Source organism: Megascapheus bottae, chromosome X (assembly GCF_031878675.1).
Source record: "Megascapheus bottae isolate mThoBot1 chromosome X, mThoBot2.hap1, whole genome shotgun sequence".
NCBI classification, from domain to species: Eukaryota; Metazoa; Chordata; class Mammalia; order Rodentia; family Geomyidae; genus Megascapheus; species Megascapheus bottae.
In genome coordinates, this window is record NC_143547.1 from 69,201,621 (window position 1) to 69,221,543 (window position 19,923).

Sequence of the window (19,923 nt, forward strand, 5' to 3'; positions counted from 1 at the left end):
ATTGCTACCCCTTCTCATGTTTTTGTACCCATTTCCCTCCCCATCCCCTCCCCTCATCTTGTTTCCCCTCCTTCCCTATCCTATTTCAAATAAACAAATTTGTCCATTTTTCTCTCACTTTCCCTTCTCTCTTCCCCCACCCCAAGCTGTAAAGTTCATTTCCAACATAGTATTTTGAGTATCACTTCTACATTGGTTCACCCTTTGTTTGTCTTATCATTTTGTTGTTCCCCTTCCCTTCCCTAATTCAAATTACCATATGTATAACACACAGGGTACCAAAAGAACATACAATACAGATTTCCAGGTACTCCTATAGGGTAAAAGCCCTTTACAAATTAAATGGTCAACATGATGAGGAAACAGTACACTATGATGAAAGTCAGATGATACAAAAAAAATCAGAATTATATCCTTTACATTCCTGAGAACTAAAGGAAGTAAAATAGATTTGTAGAACATAATTTGACATTTATGTATATGGTAGTGACTTTAAAGTGGACCAAAATCCCTAATAATCATATAGCTTGATTTACAGAGGCATAAAACTTTGAGAAATGGCAATGTTCATTTTGCACTAATTATTGGTTAGTGTAGAGCTACAGATTTACACACTGGCATGTGGACTGAGGCCATCGCCTAGATAAAGAGAGAAAGAGTCAAATGGGAGCAGTTAAAAGGCAAGAGAATGAGAATATTCAGTGAATATCTATGAGGGATGATAAGAAAAAAATAGAGTATGGAATGGAATTGATACTTGGAGAAATAATGACTGGAATTTATTAAAAAATGCAGACTTAAGAAACTCAGTGAATAGAAAGCATAGTAAACAAAGAAATCTGCACATAGGCCTCTCATAATGAAATTGGAAGAGCCCAAATTAAACAATGTTAAAAAATACAAACTTTCCAGGCACCAGTGGCTCAGGCCTGTAATCCTAGTTACTCAAGAAGTTGAGATCTTAGGATCATGGTTCAAAGCCATTGTGTGCACAAAAGATCATGAGACTCTTACCTCCTATAAACTACTCAGAAAAAGCCAGAAGTGGCATAGTGGCTAAAACTGGAAGAGCTTTGGTTTGAGCTGAAGAGCCTCAGGGAATGCACTTAGGCTCAGAGATCCAGCCTTACAACTGACCACAAAAAAAGAATACAAACTATAAAAGGTATATAGAAGAGAAAAAGGAGGAAGGCAATAAAAAGGATACTAGAGGAGGTTCATATGTTCAAAAAACATTATATACATGTATGAAAATATCATAGTGAAAACTATTATTTGTGCAGTTAAAAATTGAAAGGCAGCTGGGTGCTCATGGTTCACACCTATAAGCCTAGTTACTCAGGTGGCTGAGATCTGAGGATTAAGCTAGCCCAGGAAGAAAAGTCTGTGACACACTGATTTCTAATAAGCTATTCAGAACAAGTTGAAAGTGGTATTGTGGCTTAAGTGGTAGAGCACTGGCCTTGAGCAAAAAAAAAAAAAGTGCAGAGACATCACCGAAGCCCTGAGTTCAAGCCCCAGGCCTGGCACCAAAAACAAAACAAAACAAAACCAGAAAGAAGAAAGAAAGAAAGAAAGAAAGAACGGAAGGAAGGAAGGAAGAAAGAAATAAAAAAGAAAGAAAGAAAAAAGAAAGAGGAAGAGAAAGGAAGAAAGAATAGTAAGCCATTTATAGAGAAACAAGTAGACCAACTAAGCTATAGCCCGCACACCAAATATAATTGAGGCCCCCAAAGAAAGAAATACTATATTCAAATAGGTGAGGAAAATAACAATTTAGAACTTTAAATACTTAGTATATAAAAATGGAAAGACTTGGAAAAAATCATATTAAGTGAAGTAAGCCACACCCAAAAGGATATAGGCTCAATGGTTTCCCTCATTTGTAATAATTACTACACATCTAGGATTCTTCTAGCAGAGGATTATGATAGTTGAAAACCTAGATTCATAAGGTCATATAGGATGAGACTAAATGAAAGGATCTCTAGGATATGGAAACAAGAGCTTTATTGTGTGTAATTGTTGTTCTTAATGTACTGTACTCTTCTCCTTTGTTGCCCTTTGGTTAATCTTATATATTTACTGCATCTGACTTTGTTAACTGTTATATTATATATATATATATTTGTTTATTTGAAATAGGAAAAGGAGGGGGAAAACAAGAAGATTGGGGGGTCGGGAGAGGGAAATTGGGAGAGAAACATGAGAAGGGGTATCAATGTGTGAGAAGTAATGTGTGAGAAGTAATGTACCTATTACCTGGCGAATGTAACTGTAACCCCTCTATACATTACCCCAACAATAAAAATTAAAATAAAATACAATAAAACAATAATGTGTACAGGGCCGGGTGTTTGGCCCAGTGGTAGAGTGCTTGCCTAGCATGCACATAGACCTGGGTTCTATTCCTCAGTACCACATACCTAGAAAAAAGCTGGAAGTAGTGCCGTGGCTCAAGTGGTAGAGCTCTAGCCTTGAGAAAATCCAAAGACAGTGCTCAGGTCCTGAGTTAAAGCCCTACTACTGGCAAAAAAATAAAAAAATAAAAAAAAAATCTGTACAAAATAAAACAAATTTTAACTCATCACTAAGACAAGTTATTATTCATATACACTTGGTGAAAGAACTACTGAAATACATTCAACAGAAGAAAAAATATTAAATCTAGAAGTGTGATGCTTGAACCAATAGTGACAGTGAAATCTTTAAATATAGGCAAATGTAAACATGTACTACCTCTGTAAAATATAGCAATGATTTAATTATAAATTATAAGTATGCTATGGTTGAAATTATATATTCTCTCAATTTATATATTGAAGTTATAAGCTCTGGTACCTGAAAATATGTCCTTATATTGGTTTACTGCAGATATAATTAGTTAGGATGATAGGATGATAAGGTTATATTATTTTGGACAAGTGGGCCCCCAATTTAATATAATTGGTGTCTTTATAAAGAGAATTGTAGCTATATAGACACATGGGGAGAATCCCTTGTGAAGATGGGTATTACTTTGTCACATGAATTAATAGATCCTAGAAGGCCTGGGCCAGATCCTCCCCTAGATCCTGCAGAGAGAGCATGTCCCCTGTGTTAATGTGAAGTTAAGACTTTCAGCCTCACATTTGTGAGACAATACCTTTCTTTTGTGTATGTGTGCTGCTCCTGGGGCTTGATCTCCCAGCCTAAGTCCTATCCCTGAAAATTTTTTGCTCAGAGGTAACACTCAGGAACTAACTGGAAGCACAGCTCCACTCCTGGCTTTTTAGTGCTTAATTGGAGATAAGAGTCTGGACTTTCCTGCCTGGGTTGGCTTCAAACAGCAATCCTCAGATCTTAGTCTCTTGATTAGCTAGGATTACAGGCTTACATGACATATGTCCAGCTTCATTTCTGTTTTTTTAGACATTGTGGTGCATTGTTAAACTATACATGGAAAAATAAATTAAAATAAGTAGTCATCAAGCTTTATGACAAATATTTTTTAAAAAATTAGTTAAAAAGTTTAAATACCATTAACAAAAATGTTTTTGTGTAGAAGGTGACAGTAGGGAATGGTAAAACTTAATCCACTATAACCAAGGATGGGAGGAAAAAAAGGAAAGAAAAAGAATGATGGATAGACAAGGTACAATAGATATGTAAGTGTGTTCAAATGTATTAACTGAAATAGGTAGATCCAGGCTAAAACATTTTAATAAAAAGTCTTAATCATAGTTCAACAAAATAAACTCAGGGAAATAGGTATTTGAAAGGGTACGATAGGGTTAAGGGGAGAGGCATAAAGAAATGAAAAAAGGAAGATGTGGAGGATGCAGTCAAAATTCAGTGCATGTCCCACAAAATTAAGAAAAGTATGGGAAGCTGGATGCTGGTGGCTCATGCCTCTAATTCTAGCTACTCAGGAGGCTGATATCTGATGATCTCAGCCTGGAAATAAAAGTCTGTGAGACTTTTATCTCCAATTAACCACCAGAAAACAGGAAGTGGCACTGTGGCTCAAGGGGTAGGGCGGTAACCTTGAACTGAAGAGCTCAGAGGTAGCTCCTACACTCACAAGCCATAATTGGGGCAGGAGTGGGAGGCAGTTAGGAGTGGAAAGAAATAAATGAAAACTGAGGGAATAGGTGGATTGGAAGGGATGGAAAAGAATGTTGAAATTGATGACTTTGATCAAGATATTTTTTACTCATGAACTGCTTTGTTAAATGGCAACTCCTTTTTACAGCTACTGAAAGATGACAATATAGCTTTGTAAAATGCAATAGATAATAAAATTCAAGTATGTTATTAGCATCAAATATAAAATAAATTAAAATTATCTACATATTGAAGTTTTAGATCAATTATATGAGTAAGGATAAACGTGAATAAAATATCCAAGATTGCTTGAAAGTAAATGAGTAAAAAGATAAGGCAAGAACTATGTAAAAGAAAGTGGCTCTACAATGGTGATTAAAACAGATTTAAAGCAGGACTCCTTATTAGTGATCAGAAACAATTTTACTTAATGTAAAGGACTTACTTGGATGATGTAGTGTTGATTCAGGATAGCCACAAATTTGTAAAACTCAATTTGAAAACATATGGAGATGCCAAGCTATTCACACTTACGTTTCAAGGTTTTGCATATCTCTTTCCATAATCAGTAGAAGAAATGGGAAAAATTAGTGTATATGTAGACTGTTATTGATGTAGTAGATATAAATAGAAGTCTAGATAAAGAAATTTGAAAAAATGCTTTTTATTTTTAAGTACTCATAAAATATTCATGAAATTTCATTGTGGAGTAGGTTACACATCTCAAAAAGTCATTAAAATAATTCTCTCTGACCAAATTACAATAAAAATAAAAGCACTTCAATATGGCAAAAAGTCCTTATGAATTTGGAAATTTGGGCATATTCTGTCATAAAAAAATACATGAAAAATTAGAGAATATTTAGGGTTGAACATTGATCGTACTACTTGGTAAAATTTATGGGCGGTTTCCTTGAATCAACATTTAGAGAAAAATAGTCAACAATGAATGAATGTGTTAGAAAGGAGAGAAACCTAAAAAATTGTATCTGTTTTAGTTATAAAAGGACCAGTATATATTACCCTCCAAAAAGGAAGAAATAACGAACAAGTAGAAATAATAAAGTACATAATAATAAGATTTCAGAAGCAAAATCTAATCTTTGACTAGAATAACAATACTAAAAGAATAAACATACATTATTTAATTTCATAAAGAAAATTAGCAAACTATCAGGATTACGAATGTTCACAACTGGGCATCAGTGGCTAAGCCTATAATCCTAGCTACTGAGAAGACTGAGATCTGAGGATTGTTGATTCAAAGACAGCTTGAGCAGGAAAACTGTGATACTCTTATCTCCAAGTAGCCACCAAAATGCTAGTAGAGCTGTGGCTCCAGTTGTGGAACACTAGTCTTGTACACAAAATAGTTCAAGAACAGTACCCAGGCTTTGAGTTCAAGCCCCAGGTTAAGCATACATAAAATTAATGATAACAGAGACACTTCTATAGACATGGTCAAGATTCTGAGAACAAATATAATACCTTGAAAAATTACGTGCATAAATCCTATTATCAAATGAACATTCTCATATAGAAAGAAAATGTATTAAAATGGTGTCTATGAGGAATAAATGACCTGGATAAGTCTATAACTATTAAAGCAATTATATCAATAGTCAGCATTCTACATACAAAAATATCGGGTCCATAAGGGATTTTATAAATCAGTGTGTCAAAATTTCAAAAATTAATTAACCTTATTTAAAATTCAAACGTCTAGAGAATAAAAAAGAGGAAAATTTCTCAACGAATTCTAGCTTTTAGAGCCTAGTATCTTGTCTTTATATTTTTACTAGGATGTATTAGTGATATATTGATACTAGGATATATTTGTCATATATTGAATTTTACTGTGACATTTTATAAATGCATAGAAAGTACCACAATCAAATTAAATCTATCACTCGCTCTCATTTACTTCCAAGTCTTAAAAGTATTTTGCAGAGTTCATTGTTCTATTTTCATACATGTATAAAATGTCTAATGTGTCTTTGAGATAGGTAAACTATAGGACTACTCACTGATATACATAGAAACAGATATCCATAAATGTAATATTACAAGGTTAATTTTTAATGGAATTGGTTAATGAAATTGCCAACTATGTCTATTTGAATTTACATCATAAATATTTTATGGTTTAACATTTAAAAAATTAGGGGCTGCTTTGGTTAATCTCATATTGTTACAGATCTGACTTTGTTACCTGGCACATTGTATATACATTTGTTTATTTGAAATAGGAAAGGGAAGGGGGGGGGAAACAAAATGATTGGGAGGGGTAGGGGGGAATGGGGACAAAAACATGAGAAGGGTTATCAATGTGTGCGAAGTAATGCACCTACTACCTGGTGAATGTAACCCTCTATATATTATAATAAAAAAATTAAAAAAATTAGGGGTTGGTAGTTTTACCTAGATATACAGTGCTTTCCCCATGTGCACAAAGACCCAGATTTTATTCCTCGATACCACATACATAGAAAAAAATGAAAGTGGTGCTATGGCTCAAGTGATAGAGCTCTAGCATTGAGAAACCCCAAGGGTAGCACTCTGGCCCTGAGCTCAAGCCCGGGACTGGCAAAAAATATATATATATAGTAACGTTTTCTGTAATCTTAAAGAGTTAAAGTCATGTGGCAATCTCAAAATATTTACCAAAGCATTAAATACTTATAGTAAATAAGCAATACAAAAAGAACTTCTAAAATAGAATAAATGGTATTGATTAAAAAAACTATTTCAAGTACAGTTTATTAACAATGCCTCTTCAAAATAAGCAATAAAAAAGAATAAAAAGTTGTATTACAAAGAAAACAGCATATAACTTATACACAAAGAATGAAAATGTCCTTTTAGAAATTCAAAAATACTTTTCAGGGAAATTATTAGAATGAAATATAATCCATCAAAGTTTCTTGATGTGAAATAAAAAAATCTTATTGCTATTGAACTTCTACAGCTTATAGATGTTTGTTTTCTTGTTTTCATGACTGATAATCAAGCAGAGTCCTTCATAAACGCTTCGTCAACATTTCTCTAGGTGGGAGAAAGATAAGCGACAGTGCTTGAAGAAATATTTACAAATCCCATATCTGATAAAGAACTTAAAACCAGAATACATAAGGTAATTTTCAACCTTGGTAATAATAGGAGCAAACCATTTTTAGAAATGGGATTAACTAGATTTCTTCAAGGCAAATGAATATAGGAAAAGATGCTCACTTCATTAGATAATAGAGAAAGACAAATTAAAGTTCCGAGGAATTACTGCTATATAATTATCAGAATGATGGTTAAAATAATTTACAAAGTACAATATGAGCACATCATTGCTGACTGAGGCTAATAATGGGTAGTTAACCACGATTGTATCACTGAGTTTGAGCCTTTGGTCCATATCTCTTTGGAGCAGTTTGTAGACAATGTTCTAAAATCAGCACAGAGGAAGGGATTATAAGGGTTTCTACTTTCACAGAATTAGTCCAGAATTGGCACGCTTTGTAATGGCTTCATACACTTTGATAGCAATTGTGTTAGGTCCATTTGTGGGGAAGAAACTCAATGACAAGAACTTCTTGAAGTATGAAGGTCCTGGTGTTTATGAAAAATGCTAGAAGGAACAAATGGTTCCCAAATTTCAACCTGCAATGCCAAGAAAGAATGGCTGGATGGCAGACCTATAGTCTTTCAAAAGATGAAAGTGTGGTTGAATTTTGTGGACACACCAAGGAATCCTTTGGAACCAGGATTGGTAAGACCAGCAAGCTGATCACCATTACTGAGAATCACTCTATTTAACTTGTGTTTTGTCTCAACCACAAGACCATCCTCTGTAGCACTGGAGATCACCATCTTCTTGCAATGAGGTTCAATAATCTAGGTCCAATCACTACAATACTTGGTGTTAGATATTTCTTTAATCCCTTCCAAATCACAGCTGGATTGTAGAGTGACAACTATGTTTTATGAAATAAAACTGTAATAACAAATAAAGACAAAAATGTCCCACTACTAATGATAATATTGAACCACTGAAATTTACATACATTTTCTGTGGAAACATACAACTACTCCAGAAAACAATTTAACAGTTTCTTATAAAAGTAAATATACTATTCCCATCCAAGCCAGCAATAGTACTCTGGGCATTTCTCCAAGAGAAATGAAAAGTTATATTTACAAATAAATCTGTATACAAATGTACATTGCAGCTTTATTTCTACTAACCTCATATTAGGAACTGCCCAAATTTCTATCAACAGATGAATAGATATAAAATACTGGATAAAATGTATTGTGGCCAGGAAATGGGATATAACCAGCAATAAGACAAAGGTGAACTTTTGACACAAATCATCTTGGTTTTATAAACAAGGCAGTATGCGGAGTGAGAGAATCCAGCCTCAAAAGACTGCATAATTTATGGTTTCACTTCTATGATAATCTCAAAAAGATTGGACTATTGTGGTAGAGGGAGGGAGACTGACTGAAGAGACAGCATGAGATACTACTTTTGGATATAGAAATGCTTTCTGCCCTCACTGTGGAGTTGCTCATATGAATCTGTATCTATATAAATTAACTAAAGTCAATTTCATTTTAGAAATGTAAAGATATAAGAAGATATGTATAATCAGAAGAATGAACATATCCATGTTGACACAAATAACCTATTTATGGCTTCACCCTATTATTACTAATAATAACATTACCTAAATGTCCTTCTTGAATGGCAAATTAAATGGTCTCTCTAAATAAATAGTAAGACCAGTCATTTTCATTTTAAGGTATAAAAAACAAAATTGTGGATGATATTGCTTTTTATGATCAACATTTTTTAAATCTATTTTTTTTTGCTAGTCAGGGGCTTGAACTTAGGGCCTGAGCACTGTCCTTGGACACTTTTGCTCAAGGCTAGTGCTGTACCACTTGAGCCACAGCCCCACTTCCACCTTTTTCTGAGTATGTGGTTTTGGCGAATTGAACATAAGGCTTCCTGCATGCTAGGCAACACTCTACTACTAGGCTACACTCCTGGCCCTTTTTAAGTGTATTTTAAATAGTTGTACATAGGTGATTGTTTAATTCAACATGTTAACTGATTAATATGCTGCATCTTGATCAATGTCATCCTTTCATCATTGTCTTCTATCTCTGGAAACCTCACTATCTCAAGTTACCTGGTTCCATTTTCACGTATATAAATTGAATATTGTGACTGCATTTGGCCTCTCTGGTATGGCTTTACTTTACTATTCTTGAATAACAATAAGATGTGGTATGGTATACTCATTTCCTGTGGAGTAAGGGAGAAAAGGAAATGGTGGTTTTAGTAGAAATAAATATGTTGAAATTAAAAATAAAACTTTGCAGGACTGGTAGTTTTGCCTAGTGGTAAAGTGCTTGCCTAACATGCATGAAGACCTGGTTTCGATTCCTCAGTACCACAGACTGGAAGTGGTGCTGTGGCTCAAGTGGTAGAGTGCTAGCCTTGAGAAAGCCCAAGAATAGTACTCAGAGTCCTGAGTTCAAGCCCCAGGACTGCCAATAAATAAATAAATAAATAAAGAAAGAAAGAAAGAAAGAAAGAAAGAAAGAAAGAAAGAAAGAGAAAAGAAAGAAAAAGAAAAGAAAGAAAGAAATAAGGACACAAATAAAAATTTGGAAAATAAATACCAAAAAAGGAATTACATTGGGTTTTGACTATTAGCATATATCTATTTCCATCTTGGTAAGTACCTGAGGCAAACAGGTGATTGAAAGTGGTTGTATTCCTCATGGATTGATGAAAATTATTTACTGATGTCATTCTGGCTGTTTTTATTGAAGCTGTCCCATACTCAGGAAGATGTCTATTCAGGAATTCTGTGCTTCACTTTTATATAAATAACAGCCATCTTGAGGAAGGGAACAGCTATTACTCTAATGTACATAGAGAAATTATAGACACAGTAGCCACACAGAGAATAGATTATTATTTCCAATTGCTCTAATGGGGACAATGTTCATGCCTTCAAAACTGAGTATATTCTAGAGTAGGTTCACTTAGAAAAATGGCTCAGTGCAGTCATGATTTGTTTGTTGCCTTTGACTGGAAGAAAACAGAGTTTGATGAAACGCATTTCATTTTTTTTTGTGTGTGTGTGTATGCATGTCCTGGGGCTTGGATTCACTGAGGGCCTGGGTACGTCCCCAAACTTTTTTGATGAAGGCTGGTCCTTCACCACATTAGCCAGAGGCCTACTTTTGTGTTTTTGGTAAGAGTCTCATGGGCTTTCCTGCCGACTGACTTTGAGCTGCCATCTTTGTACCTCAGCCTCCTGAGTAGCTAAGGTTACAGACATGAGCCACTGGAGCCCAGTGTGATTCTTATACAAAAACTACGGAGATTTCCTAAAATTAGACTTTTTTCTGGATTGAGATTTATTTTAAAAATTGTCAATGCAGTCAATAGAATGCAAAGGAGGGGTTTTTGTTTTTGTTTGTTGCTTACATAAAAAGCCAGCATTTTCTTCCTACTTCCTCTAAAAAAAATGACAAGATCTATATTTGTCATTGTGATATAATTCATACATCTCAGAATTCACATACATAAGGTATACAATTGAGTGGTTTCTAATATATTCACATGTATGTGCAGTCATTACCACACTAATTTTAGAAAATCTTAATTTCTCTATAAGGAGACCTTGTACCCTTTGACTATCACCCTCTACCACCTCATACTTCATTCCCAGCTTTAAAGAACCACCAATCTACTTGACATCTCTAAATCTCCAAATTTTGTGCTTTCACATGAATGGGTCCATATAATATGGCATCTTTTGTGAATATTTTCTTTCACTTAGCATGAAGTGTTATTGTTTCATTCATACTAAAGTCATACTAAAGTATGACATTCTTTTTCCTGAGTAAATAATATTTTATGTGAAAATTGTTACTTTTTTCACTTAATGTTGGATAATTGGCAATAGTGAAAGTGCTATAAATATTCATGTAAGAAATTCTGAATGGATATATTTTCATTTATTTTGTCTATTTAGCAAGAAATAGAGTTGCTAAATAATGTGGTAACTTTAAACGTTATCTTTAATGACCTAGGGAGCTATTGGAACATTTTCCAAAGCATTTATGCCATTTTATATTCTCACCAGCAGTGCATGAGGATTCCTGTCCAAATTTATTTTATATTTTTTGCCAGTCATGGGGCTTGAACTCAGGGCCTGAGCACTGTCCTTGGATTTTTTCTCAAGGCCAGCGCTCTACCACTTGAGCCTCAATACCACTTCTAGCTTTTTTCTATGTATGTGGTACCAAGAAATTGACATGGGCCTTCATGCATGCTAAGCAAGCACTCTACCACTAGACCAAACTCCCGGCCCTAGAGTAGCACTTTTAATTCTAGCCAGCCTATTAAATGTGATATGGTATTTTGGCATTTAAATTGCTTGTTTCCTTCCCTCCCTCCCTGCTTTCCCCCCTCCCTCTTTTATTTCCTTCCTTAGCTCCTTCCTTCCTTCCTTCCTTCCTTCCTTCCTTCCTTCCTTCCTTCCTTCCTTCCTTCCTTCCTTCCTTCCTTCCTTCCTTCCTTCCTTCCTTCATGCAATACTGGCCTTTGAACTCAGGGCCTGCTCTTGCTAGATTGATATTATGGGTATTCGTGATAGGTATATTTGAGCTATGCTCCAGCCCTACATTTTTGAATCAGCAATTCATATAACTTTAAAAAGTACTTGTATTTTATTGTTGGAGTGATGTATAAAGGGGTTACAGTTACATTTGTCAGATAATGGTTACATTATTGCCTTGAAATTGATACCCTTTCCCATGTTTTTTTCACAATTGCCCTCTTCCACCCGTCCAAATCATCTTGTTTTCCCCCTTCCTTTCTCTATTTCAAATAAGCAAATATAAGATCCTTTGCCCATTTTAGAGTAGATTATTTCTAATTTTGAATTGTAAGGATTATTCAGTATTTGAATAGCAAGTACTGATTTTCAAACATTGTGTCACATTCTAAAGGGTACTTTATTTTTTTGATAGTACCCTTTGAAGAAAAATTTTAAAAGTTTAAACAAGCACAACTTATTTATTTCTTTTTTATTCTCTTTAAGTAGCTATACAAAAGATGTGTAATTTTATATAGCAGTTCATGAATATAATATGTCTTGAACAATGTCACCCATTTCAACATTCTCAACCATCTTCCCAGTTCCCATTCCCTCCTTCAGTCTTATTAATTTTCTAGGATATACATTGCGTTTTTGTGTACATTTTCCCTCTCTTCTCTTCATTTGTCCACCCCTTTCCAATTGACTCCACCTGCTTTCTGGTGTTTTAGTTTGTTGAACTTTGCCTTTGCCTTTTTAAGGAATTATGTATTTGAGTTCTCTCTATAATCTACAAGGTTTCAGTTAATACATTTGTATAGTCTTGTTTACCACCCAATGTTTTTTATAAGTTCATAAACTAAGTCAAGGTTTCACTTATAATGGAAAATATGCCCTTTAGCTCTCTGAGACTAACTTACTACACTTAATATATTTTCTCAAGTACTTACATTCCTTTGCAAGTGGTACTATATCATTCTTTCTAATGACTAAAATTTCATTGTGCATATATACCACATTTTCATAGAACTATCCACAATTCCACTCCTTGGCATTTACCCAAAAGATTGCAAACCAGGATAATGTAAAGTTGCCATCAAAAACATGTTTATTGCATTGGATTCTTAACTGCACTATTTCGTTCTCTTATTGCTGATTCTTTTGATGGCACAGCTGAGAATATTTGACTAATATAAGAACATAAAAATTTTCTACCTATATTAACTTCCTAAAGTTTTATAGCTTGTATTATTACTTTTTTAGATTTTAAATCCACTGTGTGTGTGTGTGTGTGTGTGTGTGTGTGTGTGTGTGTGTGTGTGTGTGTGTGTGTGTGTGTGTGTTCCAGTACTGGGGCTTGAGCTCAGCGTCTTTTTTCCTTTACTTTTTTGCTCAAGGCTGTCACAATGTAACTTGAGGCATAGCTTACATTTCAGCTTTTTGGTAGTTAATAGGAGATAAAATTATCATGGATTTTTTATCCTCCAGTTGGCTTTGAATCACTGTTCTTGGATCTCAGCCTGCTGCATTCAAGTCTGGTGCTCTACCACTTTGAGACACAGCTATATTTCTTTGAGTTAGTTTTTGTAGATGGCATAAGGTAAGGATTCACATTGATTATTTTGTATCTAGTCTTTCACCACCAAATATGGTATTTAACAATGTGGGATTTTTTATAAATGTCCTTTATCCAACTGTGGAACATTCCCCTAGTCCTAATTTTAACATTGTTTTCTTATCATAGAAGTGTTCGATTTTGTCAAATTCTTTTTTTATACTGCTGAGAAGAATATGTGATTGTTCTATTGATATGACATACTGAAATTATTGGCTTTTCCTACATTAAACAACCTTATATTCCTGAGATAAATTGCACTGGGTCGTGGTGTATATGTTGTTGAATTTGGTCAGCTTTTGTATTTTGTTGAGATCATTTGGTACTCATTGTATCAATTCTATTCTTGCATATCTTTGGGGCACATTTTTTATAATAGCACAGTTTCTTTCTTGTTCTCTTAAGCTGGTTAATAGTGTAGATTGCTCAATTCTAGGCCAACAAGATAAAGAAAACAATCTATGGTTATTCTTTTATATGGTGGTAGTTCACTTGTTATAAAATTCAAGGCTGTTTTCGAAATATAAGATAAGAAACAAAAACTCTTTACATTTTTTCTCCAATATTCATTTGTGCTATTTTACTTATTACCTACAAATTAACTTTTATTATTTTTTCATGTTCAATGAAAGAATGGTCCAAATAGAATTATTGTAAAGTTATTATTGTTACAATTGGTAGTAATGGGATTACTTAACAACTATTGAAAAAAAATGCTACTGGGTTCAATTAAATGGAGTTCAAGGTGAGAATCCAGATCTATAACTATTTCTGCCTGCCCAATCAGATTGAAATAGTTTCCTCTCTGTCCTTTAATGCCACTTTTCTTTCCCGTTCCATTTATTGCCGAGCATATTGTACTCCATTACCCTGCCCTGAATCACTCTTTCCTCCTTGTCCTCTGGGTATGTAAATAGTGCACGTTTTACAGTTAACATGGCTCACGGTCACTTTCCGCATCTTTATCTTGTGATGCCTGACAAGACTGTCTGAAAATATTAAACAGGATTGAATTGTTAATAGGTTGTTCAGGAAGAACTTTTCATACCTGGTATTTGTGCCAACTTCTTCAGACACTGCTCTCATTGTGTCAGTCTCTCATCCTCAATATCTCCAGTGATTTGTGTCACCTGCACTAGGCCAAATCTTAGTGTTTTACTAAAACCCTCAACATTGAGGCTCATCCAGTTCATCCAACCTGTTTTACTATTGTTTTCTAGCATATACACTTTTTACTGCAGTCAGGCTGGCTTCTGTGTTATCCTAAAAGGACACTATGTTCTTTCTTCCATCTACACATGCTGTTTTCCTTAGCTGCAATTGTCTATTCTCTCTTCTACATGAATGCAAACCTGCAAGGCCAAGTCCAAATCTCTCTTGGTCACAAAGTCTTCTTTGTATCAGCCGGAACTGCAGACCTTACAACTGTGATTGTAGATTTATAGCAATGAAACTTTCCATTTTAGCTACTGTTTCAGATGTGTTACTTTCCTCTGCCTCAGTAGATTTATAGCCTATTGGCAAGGCAGTGTTCATAGCTCATGTCTCTTTTTTTTAAAAAACTCCTTGTAGCACATGATAGGTGTTCAGTAAATACTTCTGATTGATTTGAATGTCTATTCTAAATTTTATTTCACTGTTTTAAACATTCCAAAGAACTAAGAAATAGCTACTCCTGGAATTCCTTTTGTTTCCTGTGATTTTTCACTCTTTAGTTAATAGTCAGGTGTATTTTACAGATAAGAGCCTGAAACAATGTATCTACCTCAAAAGACATTGGAAAATTCTAGGTACCTTATATGACTTTTCCGGTGCTACTTGTTATCTATAATAATACCATACCTCCAAAACAAATATGACTTTTAATTTATTTTATCTTTAATGGTAGTATATATTAATTGTACATAGGGTTTAATTGTGATACTTTCATAAGTGCATATAATGTCCTTTGAACAAATTCACTTCCTCTATTTTCTTCTGTATCTCTTTCTCCTTTTAAAACTTTTTTAATGGCTTTCATTATCCTATATTTATAGTGCATATGAAGTACTTCAATCATTCCATCCTTCCTTTCTTCTGTCCTTTCATCCTTTCTGCTCCCATGTTTCCCCCATACATACAAGCAATCTCTGCAATTAACAAATGTGTTCTTCATTTTAAGGTTCAGATTCTGCATATGAGAGGGAACATGTGGTGTTTGTCTTTATCAGTCTGACTTATTTCATTTAACAAGATGAGGTCCAGTTTTATCCATTATCCAAAGAAGGTTTCTTAAATCATTCACAGAATAGATATTTTCCCTCTAAGATATATTAACCTTTGCTCATAAACAAGCAAGTAACTTAAAAATCTTGCTAACGTTTTTGTGAAGAACCTAAAGCTCCTCAAGAAATTGAGTGATAATCATGCCAAAAGTTGTAATGATTGTATTGTTGGCAATCTTGGCCTGATACAGGGTTGCCCTAGACATAAATAAGAAATTTGAAGCTTGTATTGCCCAGAAATGAAAAATCATTCCAAGAAACCATAGATGTTTATCAGTGACAATGGAAGATAAGAGGACAGTGGTTGTAGTTAATACAAAATAGTCAAGATACAAGTAGCAAGGGATGTATAGCAGAAATTTAAAAAAGACTTTACAAAACCAAGAAGAAAACCTTTAGGTTGAATCAAGGTTTACTTGATTTATAATCCTTCCCATCCAGGCAACAGCCAGTCTCATGTCCAAGTAGTTCAAGATCTTGCAAAGCCAAGGTGAGTATCCTAATCTGCTTTGTGTAGTAGGAAATCACAGGAAAACAGACTATTGCACTCTAGCTAAAGAGCATTCTAATAACATAATAAGAAGAAACTGATGCAAGCAATCCGTACATACAGGCACAATATATTATAAATTAGAATGTAGAGCTTCTGCTTTGTAGCAGATCCAATGACTATTGATTTTGCTACTGCTGAAATGAGAAGTTAGTCATGCATATAGGTTTTGTCTGATGTAATTCACAATTCAATTGATTAGCTCCTAATAAATCAGAAAAAAGGAGGTAGGCAAACTCGGCTTTAAATAACTAAGAATCATTATAGCTTATTAAGATATTATTCTGGCATGACGACTGAATCTGTCTTATCATTCCTCCAGAAAAGGGAAAGTGAGATTGCATTGCATGTAAAAGTAAAAAGCAAAAAGTACATTAGTAACATTGCTAGTCTTTTTAGAAATGCTTCCAGAAGTTCTACGGGCTGATATATGGGTAGAAAAAAAGATAGGCAAATAACTGTTGGATAAAGCAACTGCAGAAACATGCTAATGTCATAAATGCTGACAGTTGTAGGACCACTTCAATATATGAAAGATTTCATGACCAAATACTGAAAGTAAATATCCTGAGACAATGCAGATAAACTGAGATATGTGGTCTGTCCTGATTAGGAACTACTGCAGCAGTGATCTAAGAAAGAAAAATATGATGAGGTAGAGGGAGAGGAAAAATGGCTATGTGTCTGAGCTTGGTATAAACTAAGAGAGGAGTTTAGGGCCCAGGATTTCAAATCTGGGTTTAGAAACAAGAATGACATTCCAATGGATCTCATCCCTGTAATGCTAGCTACACTGGAAATGGTTTGAAGTCAGCTCAGGCAGAAAACTCTGTGACATCATTCCATCTTCAATATCAATCATCAAAAATACATGTTGGAGAAAGGGCTTACAGTAGAACACTAGCCCAGCAAACAAGCTAACTAAGCATGAGGCCCTGAGTTGAAACGCCAGTATAAATACAAATAACAGCAGGAAAAGAGTGACATTGTTCTGGGTTTTTTTTTTGTTGTTTTGTTTTTTGTTTTTTGCTAGTCCTGGGGGTTGGACTTAGGACCTGGGCACTGTCCCTGAACTTCTTTTGCTCAAGGATAGCACTTTACTACTTAGCCACAGTGCTACTTCTGTCTGGCTTGTTCTGTTCTTAAAAAAAAAAAGAGGGGCCGGGAGTTTGGCCTAGTGGTTAAAGTGCTTGCCTAGCATGCATGAAGACCGGGGTTCAATTCCTTGGTACCACATACATAGAAAAAAAAAGCCGGAGGTGGTGCTGAGGCTAAAGTGGTAGAGCTCTAGCTTTGAGAAAGTCCAAGGACAGTGCTCAGGCCCTGAGCTCAAGCCCAGGACTGGCAAAAAAAAGAGAGAGTTGAGGGGCTGAGAGTTTGGCTTAGTGGTAGAGTGCTTGCCTAACATGCACGAAGACCCTGGTTGGATTCCTCAGTACCACATACATAGAAAAAAGCTGGAAGTGGTGCTGAGGCTCCAGTGGTAGAGCTCTAGCCTTGAGAAAGCCCAAGGACAGTGTCCAGGCCCTGAGTTTAAGGTCTAGAATTGGCAAAAAATATTTTAAAAAAACTAAGAATAAAAAAGAGAGTTGGGCAGTTGGTTTGGGAGCTTTTGGTAATTACATTTAAGATGAATTGTAACAGTGAGCAACAGCAGAGCCAGGGAGAGAACCAACAAGTGGTCATTATATTAGCCAACAATGTCACACTTCTATGACTCACTAGTCCCCAGGATAGAGACCTATTGGTGTGTTGATACCAGAAGCAATTATTGTCTTATCCGTTCGTTGAAAATCCTCTGGATGTCATGGTTCTCTGTTGTGTCACATAATATGACAGATAAATTTCTGAAAGTAATGCACATTATAATTACTTTTAAGAAACCAAATTGTTTGGTTTCTTTTCTTTCATTGTTTGTATATTTTGGTTGTGAGGCTTGAACTCTGGGCCAGGGCACTGTCCCTGAGCTCTTCAGCTCAAGGCTACCATCCCACTCCTTGAACCACAGAACCACTTCCAGTTTTCTGGTGGTTAATTGGATATAAAATTTTCATGGTGTTTCATGCTCAGGCTGGCTTTCAACTGTGATCCCTAGATCTCAGCCTCATGAGTAGCCAGAATTACAGGCATGAGTCACCAACCCAACTAAATTGTGCATTCTTTTTTATATTGTCAGGATAATATATAGAGTGTTTACAGGTACATTCATTAGGTACTAGATACATTACTTCTCACACATTGATATCCCTTCTCATGTTTGTGGCCCCATTTCCTTCCCTTTCCCTTTCAAATAAACGTTTATATAATATACCAGGTAACAAAGTCAGATACAGTAATAATATGAGATTAACCAAAGGTCAACAATGGAGAAGGGAAATAACATAGTACATTAAAAACAACAATCACTCAAAATAAAGCTCCTGTTTCCATATCCTAGAGATCCTTTCATTTAGTCTCATCCTATATTACCTTATGTACCTTGGTTTTGTGCTATTGTAATCCTCTGCTAGGAGAGTCCTAGATGTGTTACAAATGAGGGAAACCATTATTACAAATGAGGGAAACCATTGAACCTATGTTCCTTTGGGTATGGCTTTCTTCACTTAATATCATTTTTTCCAAGTCTTTTCATTTCCTTACAAATGGGGTGATATCATTCTTTCTGATGGCAGCATAGAATTCCATTGTGTATTATTACCACATTTTGATCCAATTATCTGAGGGACATCTGGGTTGGTTCCATATCTTTGCTATGGTAAATAGTGCTGCAATGAACATCATTGTGCTACTGGCTTTAGTATGTCCTTGTTTCTGGACTTTTGGGTAAATGACAAGTAGTGGAATTGCTGGGTCATAGGGGAGCTATATGTTTAGTCTTTTGAGGAATCACCATACTGCTTTCCATAGTGGTTGAACCAGTTCCAATCCTACCAGCAGAGCAGTTCTGACCCCTCCTGGCTTAAATTGTATGTTCTTAAAGCTCAAACCTTGTTATTCTCAAATGGATTCACATTGCAAATATCTGGGTAGTTCTCAAAAGTACTGAAAACTAGGGACCACCCCAACAGGATCTGATTTAATTATGTATCCTAGGAACTAGGATTTTGTAAGCCATTCTGAACTTTGAGACCAGTGACTTTATCCACAGATGCTGACAAATCCTTTGATTCAATGAACAATTGACTATATAGATAGCTTCACAATAAGGTTCAAACTTTTATGTGGAAGAGAATATTGTACCTATAGAAAGGGTGTTCTTGTTTCTGGGAGAGAAAAGCTAAGAAGAAAGAGAATTGTGTGAAATTTTCTTCTGTGGACTAAAATTTAAACTAGAGCAACCCTTTAATAATTAACATAACTTTGATCCTATCTTCTACAATATGTAGGCTATCAAATACTTAAACCCAATAATCATTTTACTAGGAAAATCCATCCCCGATGAATTGTGTTTCCTTAGATTAAGATCTGTCTGCTGCTTCAGAGTACTATGTATATAATTAGGTCTTAGAATGCAAAACACATTTCCTTTTATGACTAATGGAGCTTGATGAGGAAACATGTACCCTTCTTATTAATCTATTTGATGGAGGTGTTTTAAGAGATAGGTAAAAGTATTAATTTTCTAGACACTATCAGTGGGTAGCAGATAGTAAACCATCTGTTTTATTCACCCATATTTTTCTCATCACTTGATCAATAAGACCAGTCAGTATTTGTGGTATCTATTATTGTCTGTAACAGTAACATTGACCTTCTCTTTAAAGTGTGTGGTACATGGCTTCTGGTCAT